Below are 11,981 nucleotides of genomic sequence, written 5' to 3' on the forward strand. Positions count from 1 at the left end.
ATATTTACTTGTTGCTGTACTTCTTTTTATTTTTTCTCTTCCTTCTTTTATTCCTTCTATTCTTTTTTAGTTTTGCTCACATTTGGGGAAAAAAAAGGGAAACAAATTATTACAATCAACTGTCAACTTTGTGATAAATGCTCTTTAAAATAAAGTAAGTAAAAATAAGAAACAAGTAGAACTCAACCAGATCAAAAGTTTTTCATGACAAAAGAAAGTCAAGCTAAAATTAAAAGACACCCCACTGAATGAGAAAACATATTTGAACACAATGCATCAGATAAAGGGCTGATAATCCAGAATACGTAAATCTCTCACCAAAGCTCAACAACCAAAAGTGGTTGTTACACAGCATCTCCCCATTTCACTGACAGCCCCATAGGAGCATTGAAAATTGGGTGGGAAATTTATATAGAAGTTCCACCAAGCTCAATGAGCAGAAATAATAACATTGAAGATTCAGCTAACTCCAAATATCTCAGTAAATTCTCAGAGAGTGACTTTAGTACCACTATTGAGACATATAACAATTATCATGAATTCTCTTATTGATCTGTGTTTTGATAATTTCATTTTTCATTTAGTTCATATTAGCAAGCAATATGAAGAAAAATTGTATCTGCTAAGGCTTGGAGTTGTGGAAAATTTGGGACATTTGGTGGAAGAAAGGTCACATTGGTGTTGAAACATTGAATGCCTGATATAACTGTATTATGAGCAACCTTGTAAGTCTAAGTGTTTAAAAGATTTTTATGGAAAGTGAAGATGAACAGGTACTTGCTTAGAGAATCTATGTAATTTAGTTTCTATAGAAAATAGGTGGATATTTTCTTTAGAAAGTATGATTAAGTGCTGTAATGAATATAAGTGTGCAAATATGATTTTGAGCCATTTATTCTGTTTCTTAGCATTTATCCCTAAAGCCCAAACAATTCAAAATCATATTTGCACACTTATATTCATTGCAGCACTTAATATAATAGCCAATATATAGAAACAACCCCAGTGCCCAATAATTAATGCATAAAATTGTGGGTATGCTTGTATGTGGACACACACAAAAAGAAATAATATGCCACCATAAAATGGATGAACTCATTCAGTTTTCTGCAACTTAGAACTAGATGTCTATTTTGTTTTGTTTTTTGGGTCATGCCAGGCAGTGCTCAGGGGTTACTCCTGGCTCTATGCTCAGAAATCGCTCCTGCCAGGCTTGGGGGACCATATGGGATGCCGAGGTTCAAACCACCATTCTTCTGCATGCAAGCATATGCCTTACCTCCATGCTATCTCTCCAATTCCTAGATGTCATTTTTAAACAAAGTCAGTCAGAGAGAGATGTACAAATACAGATCTTTTGTTTTTGTTTTTGTTTTTGTTTGTTTTGTTTTGTTTTTGGGCCACACCCGGCGGTGCTCAGGTGTTACTCCTGGCTGTCTGCTCAGAAATAGCTCCTGGCAGGGAAGGGGGACCATATGGGACACCGGGATTCGAACCAACCACCTTTGGTCCTGGATTGGCTGCTTGCAAGGCAAACACCGCTGTGCTATCTCTCCGGGCCCACAAATACAGATCTTATCATTTACTTGTGGTATACTATGTGGCAAAACCAAGAAATGGAAGGTAAAAAAATGTGACAAATTCTTGACACTGGATTACAGAAATGAGAATGCTACAGAAGGCAGTGAATGAAGTGAAAGACAGGAGAAAATGAAGACAACTACTGGTAATATACAATGTATTGATTAGGAATCGTAGACACTTTGGTGATATAGAGGTGAGATAAATGTATACATCAGATCCATACTAGTCAATATAACTATAAGCATCTTTCCAAAAAACAAAGCAAAAAAAATGTAGTCTAAGCAGGGACACAAACTTTCATAGGCTGCACATTTACCAGACATCTCCAGACCCTTCCAAAGAATCATTTTAATTCCTCAGAGTCTGAACATTTAAATCCCACATTTATATATGAAAAGATCTCTATTAAATTTGAGAATATGCAAAGATATTTGTCATTTCTCTTTGACAGGAGATGAATTTTTTTTTCTTAGCCCATCCATTTTCAATTCAAAATATATCCTTTGAGGTCCTGGTGTTAAGAAGTTCTAATTCCTCATTCTGTATGGCACAGAAACCTCACTTCAATCTCTTGCTCAACTGTTAAAATGAAAGCCTCTTAGTTATTAAAACTGACAAATGTTCTCCAGGAAGCCAGAGTTTTGGAATCAAGTCACACACGCGCACAAGCTTCTAGCTCCCCTTTTAGTTTTCATCCCTGAAAAATACTCTCCTCCTTTATGATCTCAGCTATGTGTGTAAAGAATATTTGCTATATTTTACTGCATTCCTAGGAGTTTTCTATTAAGTAACTTTTCAGAATTTAAGTGATGTTAAGTGACTTTAGCTCAATGAAACATTTATAGATCATATATTACTCTTGTAATATGGAAAATCACTCCCTTAAAAATAAAAATATGAGTGCTCACTTCGGCAGCACATATACTAAAATTGGAATGATACAGAGATTAGCATGGCCCCTGCGCAAGGATGACATGCAAATTTATGAAGTGTTCCATATTTTAAAAAAATAATAAATAAATATAAAAAATAAAAATATGGGATTTCTCACACCAGAGTCTACAACTGCTATTAAATATTTAATTTCCAGGTAGGCTTTTGCAGAAGCCGGGTCCCTTGTTTGGGACATCAGGCTGGGAAAATCCACGAATCTACGCCTGCCCAGTGGGGCCCAACTGTGAAAAACTGTGAGTGCTACCTGTAAATGTCTCTCTACTGTCCTCTTGCGTGAAACTCTTAGGAGTGGGGCGAAAAGAGGCTCCAGAAAACTTGCTCTCCCAGAGGCCATATTCAGGGCGGGACTCCAGAACATAAAAACCTGCAGGCTTTTGCAGAAGCCTGGTCCCCTGTTTGGGACATCAGGCGGGGAAAATCCACGAATCTACGCCTGCCCAGTGGGGCCCAACTGTGAAAAACTGTGAGTGCTACCTGTAAATGTCTTTCTACTGTCCTCTTGCGTAAAACTCTTGGGAGTGGGGCGAAAAGAGGCTCCAGCAGATGACTTTGGCTTCGCTTCACTACGCGGCCATGCGCTTTTTCTAAGAAAAGAACACCATCGCAACAAGAAGAAAAAATCACACTAAGAACTGTGCTATATAACAGAAGCAAGCATTTCTCTCTGGACTGTCTTCTCTGTTGCATGCTCAGGCCTAAGATTTGATCCAGTGTGAGGCTTCATCCACGGAGGACTCTCCTCTCTTAGAGGCAAGTCAGCCCATCCAGAAAGGGCGGAGCCAGAGGAGTGTGCTGCCTGCATCATGTAGCCAATGAATACCACCACAACACATAGAAAAACCCACAATACAAGTGTGACTATGGGGAAACAACGCAGGCCAGCATCAGACACAGAGAATGAAGATGACAATTCTGATGATCAGATAATGACCAACCAACTAATCAACCTCTCAGATAAGGACTTTAGACTAGCAATATGGAAGATGCTCAAAGAACGCAAAGAAATCATGGATCGAGTGAACAGAACACTAATAAGAACCAAGAAAATATGAAGACAGAAATTACAAAACTCCAAACTGAAATAACATGTCAACTAACAGGCCTGAAAAAGTCAGTAAACGAAGTGAATGACAAAATGGATAAGCGCTGGGACAGGGTATCAGAAGCTGAGAATAGACTTGGTGCTGTGGAAGATGAGATACATAACAATTCCATACAGCAGGAGAGATTGGAAAAAAAACTTAAAGCAAATGAGCAGACAATGGAAAAATTAGTCAAAGAATGGGAACAGATGAAAATAGAAGTCTATGATCAGATCAACAGAAACAACTTAAGAATCATTGGAGTCCCAGAGACCCAGGAAGAAAATTTCCAGGAAGAATCAATGATCAAGAACATCATTAAAGAGAAACTTCCAGAGCTAAAGAATATATTTGATCAAATCCTGCATGCCCGAAGAGTACCAACCAAAAGAAACCCCAGAAAAATCACCCCAAGACACATCCTAGTCACAATGACAAATCCCACAGAGAGAGAAAGAATTCTGAAAAGAGCAAGATCAAAAGGGGAAATTATGTTCAAGCAAGCATCCTTGAGATTTACAGCAGACCTGTCACCAGAAACACTCAATGCCAGAAAGCAGTGGTGGGATATTGTGACAAGACTGAATGAAACGAATGCTTCACCCAGAATACACTTTTCGGTTTGACGGAAGAATACATGGTTTCACAGACAAACAACAGCTCAGAAACTTTACAAACACAAAACCAGTCTTAAGAGAAAAACTGAAAGACCTAATTTAAGACAAGACTAACCAAAAAACACACCAAATTTCGATATAAAGATGGCATTAAATCCCAGGACAATTCTTTCTCTCAATGTCAATGGACTAAATGCACCAGTCAAGAGACACAGAGTGGCTAAATGGATCAAAAAACTCAATCCAACCTTCTGCTGCCTACAAGAAACGCATCGGAATAGTCAAAGCAAACATAGACTCAAAATAAAAGGCTGGAGAAAAATTATCCAAGCAAACAACACCCATAAAAAAGCTGCAGTGGTCATACTAATATCAGATAATGCAAACTTTATACTCAGGAATGTTGTAAGGGACAAAGATGGACATTTTATATTAATCAAGGGGTATGTAAAGCAGGAAGAAATAACTCTCCTAAACATATATGCACCGAATGAGGGGCCAGCAAAATATTTAATACAACTGTTGACAAATCTGAAAAATAATATCAATAACAACACAATAATTGTGGGGGACCTTAACACGGCTTTGTCAACACTGGATAGGTCAACCAGACTGAAACCCAACAAAAATATACTAGACTTGAGGAGAGAAATGGAAGAAAGAGGCCTAGTGGATATATATAGGACACTCCATCCCCAGAAACCTGGATGCACATTCTTCTCCAATGTACATGGGACATTCTCCAGGATAGACTACATGCTGGCACATAAAACATACCTCCATAATATCAAGAGGATAGAAATTTTGCAGACTTCGCTGACCACAAGGCTCTGAAATTATTTGTGAATTCCAAAGGGACTCAGAAGAAAAACTTTAACACCTGGAAGTTAAACAGCCTCATACTCAATAACCAGTGGGTCCGAGATGAAATCAAGGAGGAAATAAAAAGGTTCCTGGAAACAAATGACAATAAAGACCTAAACTATCAGAACTTATGGGACACAGCAAAAGCAGTACTGAGAGGAAAATTTATAGCTTTGCAAGCACACATCAGGAAGGAAGAAGGAGCTTACCTGAGTAGCTTAATGACACAGCTAATAGAACTAGAATGTGCTCAACAAAAGGACCCAAAAATAGGGAGACAGAAGGAAATAACAAAGCTGAGAGCAGCAATCAATGAAGTGGAAACCCAGAAAACAATCCGAAAGATCAACGAAAGCAGAAGTTGGTTCTTTGAAAAATAAACAAGATTGATAGACCACTGGCAAACCTAACAAAGAAAGAGAGAGAGAGAAACTTGATAACTCGTATTAGGAATGAAAAAGGAGAGATCACTACTGATATGACAGAGATTCAAAGGGTAATCAGAAACTACTTTGAGAAACTCTACGCCACTAAAAATGAAAACCTGGAAGAAATGGATAAATATTTGGACTCTTATAATCTTCCATGGTTGAAGGAAGAGGATGTAGCATATCTAAACACCCCCATCACCATTGATGAAATTAAAACGGTAATCAAATGTCTGCCGAAAAACAAAAGCCCAGGCCCAGATGGATTTACTAATGAATTCTTTCAAACTTTCGAAGAGGAACTACTACCAATCCTGGCAAGACTCTTTCATGAAATTGAACAAATGGAAACACATCCAATTAGCTTTTATGAAGCCAACATCACCTTGATACCTAAACCAGACAGAGATGCTACAAAAAAAGAAAATTACAGACCAATATCGCTGATGAATGCAGATGCAAAGATCCTCAACAAAATTCTGGCAAATAGGATTCAATGCCTCATTAAGAAGATCATCCAGTACGATCAAGTAGGTTTCATCCTAGGAATGCAAGGCTGGTTTAACATTCATAAATCAATATAATACACAACATCAATAACAAGAAAAATAAAAACTACATGATCATATCAATAGATGCAGAGAAAGCATTTGATAAGGTCCAACACCCATTCTTGATCAAAACTCTCAGCAAGATGGGAATGGAAGGAACCTTTCTCAATATAGTTAAGGCCATCTACCACAAGCCAGTGGCAAACATTATCCTCAATGGAGAAAAACTAAAAGCCTTCCCTCTAAATTCTGGCACAAGACAAGACTGTCCTCTCTCACCACTCCTATTCAACATAGCTCTGGAAGTACTTGCTATAGCGATTAGGCAAGAAAAAGATATCGGGCCCGGAGAGATAGCACAGAGGTGTTTGCCTTGCAAGCAGCCGATCCAGGACCAAAGGTGGTTGGTTCGAATCCCGGTGTCCCATATGGTCCCCCGTGCCTGCCAGGAGCTATTTCTGAGCAGACAGGCAGGAGTAACCCCTGAGCGCAGCCGGGTGTGACCCAAAAACCAAAAAAAGAAAAAGATATCACGGGTATCCAGATAGGAAAGGAAGAAATCAAGCTCTCACTGTTTGCAGATGACATGATACTCTACTTAGAAAACCCTAAAGACTCTACCAAAAAGCTTCTAGAAACAATAGACTCATATAGCAAGGTGGCAGGCTACAAAATTAACACACAAAAATCAATGGCCTTTCTATACACCAATAGTAATAAGGAAGAAATGGACATTAAGAAAACAACCCCATTCACAATAGTGCCACACAAACTCAAATATCTTGGAATCAACTTGACTAAAAATGTGAAGGACCTGTACAAAGAAAACTATAAAACTCTGCTTCAAGAAATAAGAGAGGACACGTGGAAATGGAAACGCATACCCTGCTCGTGGATTGGCAGGATTAACATAATCAAAATGGCAATACTCCCCAAGGCATTATACAGATTTAATGCTATCCCTCTAAAGATACCCATGACATTCTTCAAAGAAGTGGATCAGGCACTTTTGAAATTCATTTGGAATAATAAACACCCTCGAATAGCTAAAGCAATCATTGGGAAAAAGAATATGGGAGGAATTACTTTCCCCAACTTTAAACTGTACTACAAAGCAATAGTTATCAAAACAGCATGGTATTGGAATAAGGACAGGCCCTCAGATCAGTGGAATAGGCTTGAATACTCAGAAAATGTTCCCCAGACATACAATCACCTAATTTTTGATAAAGGAGCAGGAAACCCTAAATGGAGCAGGGAAAGCCTCTTCAACAAGTGGTGTTGGCACAATTCGATAGCCGCTTGCAAAAAATTGAATTTAGACCCCCAGCTAACATCATGTATGAAGGTAAAATCCAAATGGATTAAAGACCTCGATTTCAGCCCCAAAACCATAAGATATATAGAACAGCACATAGGCAAGACACTCCAGGACATTACAGGCATCTTCAAGGAGGAAACTGCACTCTCCAAGCAAGTGAAAGCAGAGATTAACAGATGGGAATATATTAAGCTGAGAAGCTTCTGCACCTCAAAGGAAATAGTGCTCAGGATACAAGAGCCACCCACTGAGTGGGAGAAACTATTCACCCAATACCCATCAGATAAGGGGCTAATCTCCAAAATATACAAGGCACTAACAGAACTTTACAAGAAAAAAACATCTAATTCCATCAAAAAATGGGGAGAAGAAATGAACAGACACTTTGACGGAGAAGAAATGAACAGACTCTTTGACAAAGAAGAAATACAAATGGCCAAAAGACACATGAAAAAGTGCTCCACATCACTAATCATCAGGGAGATGCAAATCAAAACAACGATGAGATACCACCTCGCACCACAGAGAATGGCACACATCACAAAGAATGAGAATAAACAGTGTTGGCGGGGACGTGGAGAGAAAGGAACTCTTCTCCACTGCTAGTGGGAATGCCGTCTAGTTCAACCTTTATGGAAAGCGATATGGAGATTCCTCCAAAAACTGGAAATTGAGCTCCCATACGATCCAGCTATACCACTCCTAGGAATATACCCTAGGAACACAAAAATACAATACAAAAACCCCTTCCTTACACCTATATTCATTGCAGCACTATTTACCATAGCAAGACTCTGGAAACAACCAAGATGCCCTTCAACAGACGAATGGCTAAAGAAACTGTGGTACATATACACAATGGAATATTATTCAGCTGTCAGGAGAGATGAAGTCATGAAATTTTCCTATACATGGATGTACACGGAATCTATTATGCTGAGTGAAATAAGTCAGAGAGAGAGAGAGAAAAACGCTGAATGGTCTCACTCATCTATGGGTTTTAAGAAAAATGAAAGACACCCTTGTAATAATAATTTTCAGACACAAAAGAGAAAAGAGCTGGAAGTTCCAGCTCACCTCAGGAAGCTCACCACAAAGAGTGATGAGTTTAGTTAGAGAAAGAACTACATTTTGAACTGTCCTAATAATGAGAATGTATGAGGGAAATGGAGAGCCTGTTTAGAGCACAGGCGGGGGTCGGGTGGGGAGGAGGGAGACTTGGGACATTGGTGATAGGAATGTTGCACTGGTGATGGGTGGTGTTCTTTACATGACTGAAACCCAAACACAATCATGTATGTAGTCAAGGTGTTTAAATAAAAAAATAAAATAAAATATTTAATTTCCATGTATACTTTTATTTTGTTCCCAAGGTTGCATTAGCTGTAAGTTTCCTAAAATGAGATGAAATAGATCCATAGAACTTGCTGGAGAGGAGGTAGTGAAAAATCCATCATGGAAAACTAAAAAACCCTAAGAACACCAAGGACTAAGGTGGGACAGGAAAGGTAATAGGAATAGGAGGAAGAAACGTGAAGAGAAGACAATATGAGAAGAATAATCAGACTGACAGAAGGGAAAATGTACTGAAAATGTACAAATACTTAAAAATGTACAAATATTCAGGTAACACAGAAGAAATTCAATACACCTAACGTTCACTCCTTTTTCCTGCCTATTTATTAAATGCATTCATACAAATTATCACTAAAATATAATTAAGTCTATATCTTTATGTAAAAAAGGCTCGTGATATTCTGATTTTCTAAGAAAAATAACTCACAATTAAATAACCGACACCAAAGCTATATATTTGTCCATTCTTGGACTGAGTATGAAATTCAAGAACCATTGACTTTATACCTGTTTCTTTTATCAGTAAAGTAAGCTGACAAAGTCTTCTCAGAGAGTACCTTATGGGCATTTGTAAATTTTCTGATTGTCTTTCATATTTTGAATGTCCTATCTAAATTATGCACAAAAATATTAGCAGGTATTACACTTTTTTCTTAAGTCATTAAAATTAATTTACTTTTAGGACAACCAACAAAACGATTAAAGTGACAGTTCCCTGTTTAATCCAGTTTTAGCAGACGATGCCCCAGACCAAATCTAAAAGACAGAGTAAAGTGTTGAATATAACACTGGTCATGCAATAAAGATTCAGCAACTGGCTATCATTTAAATTTATCTATTTACCCACACATACTTATTGAGAATGTTATGAGCTTGTTTCTTCTCCCCAAATTCATTTGAAGTATCTCAGAATGAAGATATGGACTTTAGATAGACAAACTAAAATGAGATCTTTGAACTAGGTTGAATCCTGATCAAGTTCTATTGGTGTTCTTATAAGAAGAGGAAATTTTGACCCAGATAATTTTTTCTTTTAAATAATTTCTTTATTTAAGCAATTGGGTTCATGATTGGGTTTCAGTCATAAATGCACACACCCCTTTATCAGTGCAACTTTCCAGCCACCATTGTTCCCCCCCCCACTTCCTACCTCCCCCTCTTCCTGCCTATCTTCAAGACAGGCATTGTATTTCTCTCTTTATTATTGTCATGGTAGCTATTAGTGTAGTTATTTCTCTAACTGCACTTACCACTCTTTATGATAAGCTTGTTATCATGAGCTGGTTCTTCCAGCCCTCATTTCTATTGCCTCTGGTGTTATTATTATACTGTCTTTTATTTTTCTTAAATCCCACATATGAGTGAGACTATTCATTGCTTATCTCTCTCCTTCTGACATATTTCACTCAACATAATAGTCCTCCAAATTCATTCATGTATAAGCAAATTTATGAATTCATTTCTTCTAACAGTTGCATACTTTTAAGGGGAAACATAATCTGAAAAGACAGAATTCATGGTCAAAAGGAGAGACATAGGAACATTTTTTCCTCACAGCCCTCATTTTGGTATTAATGCTGCTGGACAAACGTGCTCAAACTCCTAACCTCCAGAACTCTAAGGCATTCTCTTGGTTATATACTGTATATGTACCCAGCCCAACACACACACACACACACACACACACACACACACACACACACACACACACATACACACACACACACACATACATCCTGAAATTCTTATTCTCCTGGTAAATCTGGAGATGGATCTTTGAGAAATAATTACAGATTATGGGAGTAGTGTTCCATTATTTGATAAAAATTTTATAAAAAAGACACAAGATAATTTACTTTTCTCCCCTCCCCACCATCTATCCACAAACAAGTAATGAAAGTCCTCACTAAAAAATGGACTTGGGTGGGCACTTTGATCTTGGATTTCTAAGCCTTCAAAACTATGTGAAATATTTTCTCTTGTTTAAACCATCCAGTCTTGTTTGCTTTTCTACAGTGATTTGCAATAACTAAGACATGAAAGTCACCCAGATACTTTGTCACAGGAGCTGAGATCACTCATACAGCTTCTTAACAACAACAACAACAACAACAACAACAAAGAAATAGATGCTAAACTCCATTTGCGGTGCTGCTTTGGATTAGCGCCTCATCTCTCCGAGATATTTGCTTTGCAAACTGGATGAATTACAAGTAGCGAACTCTAAGAAATTGTAGAAGGAATTCAGTTTCAACAGGAAGAAAATGTGACAAATAATTTTGGAGCTCCTGCACCTATCTTTTCTACCCCCTTTCTTTCTTGTGAATGATGACAACATGATGTCTAGAAATATGAGAGCCATTCTGGGACTAGGAAGCGACCAAAAATAAGATAAAATGACAACATAATAAGGATGACGAAGAAAAAAAGCCAATCCAAAATACTTTGTGTAATTATTAACCAACTGCATTCTCAGGATTTTTTTTTTTGTTCTCTCTGAAAAAACGAATCTCTTTCAGGATGCTGGGGATTGAACGTACAATACAATTGAACACATACAAGGCAAATGCCCCTACCCACTGTGCTAATGCTTGGTCCCCAAAGACAAAAATATTTTTTAATACATATACATTACAAAATTTGGTTTAGACTGAAGATTCATAATCAGAAATAAAAAAAGTTGATTAAGTTTTGATAAAATTTTCTGCAACATTTTGAATTATAAACTAGGCGCACCTAGACAAGAGCAAGAGATCTTTAAGGCACTGTAGAACAAAAAATATCCTCCAACACGTTGCAAATTTAATATGAGGCAAATGAAATGTGTCAAATCCAATGTGTACTTTTGAGTTTACTTTGGATATAGAGTTAGGATATCAGTTTAAAAATCCAATAGTCAGGAAAACATGATAGTTCACTAAAAGACGACATCACATCAAAGGGCAACATTAGTAAGCACAAAAAAAAATTCATGAAAATAAACATCTAGCAACTAATAGAGAAAAAAATGTTAGGTAGTGTCTTAATAAATAATATGGTGAATACATTATGAGTGTCTTGAGTAAATACTGCTAATAAATGCATGTGAGTTGAAGAGAGGAAACAAAAATATGTTTTTATTGTAAAAATTTATTCAAGACAAAATTGATTAACATATTGAGGGTAAACCTAACATAACATAATATAGTAACATAACAGAAACATAATATAATTAATATAATATA

General features: G+C 37.3%; 1 non-coding gene across 1 annotated transcript; it reads left to right on the top strand.

Moving 5' to 3' along the window:
• Nucleotides 1-2,484: 2,484 nt before the first annotated feature.
• Nucleotides 2,485-2,588, top strand: LOC126023571 (U6 spliceosomal RNA). Its single transcript, XR_007500686.1, has one exon. It is a non-coding gene; the product is annotated as a U6 spliceosomal RNA (small nuclear RNA).
• Nucleotides 2,589-11,981: the final 9,393 nt, after the last annotated feature.

The sequence above is a fragment of the Suncus etruscus genome, chromosome 11 (genome assembly GCF_024139225.1).
Source record: "Suncus etruscus isolate mSunEtr1 chromosome 11, mSunEtr1.pri.cur, whole genome shotgun sequence".
NCBI lineage: Eukaryota > Metazoa > Chordata > Mammalia > Eulipotyphla > Soricidae > Suncus > Suncus etruscus.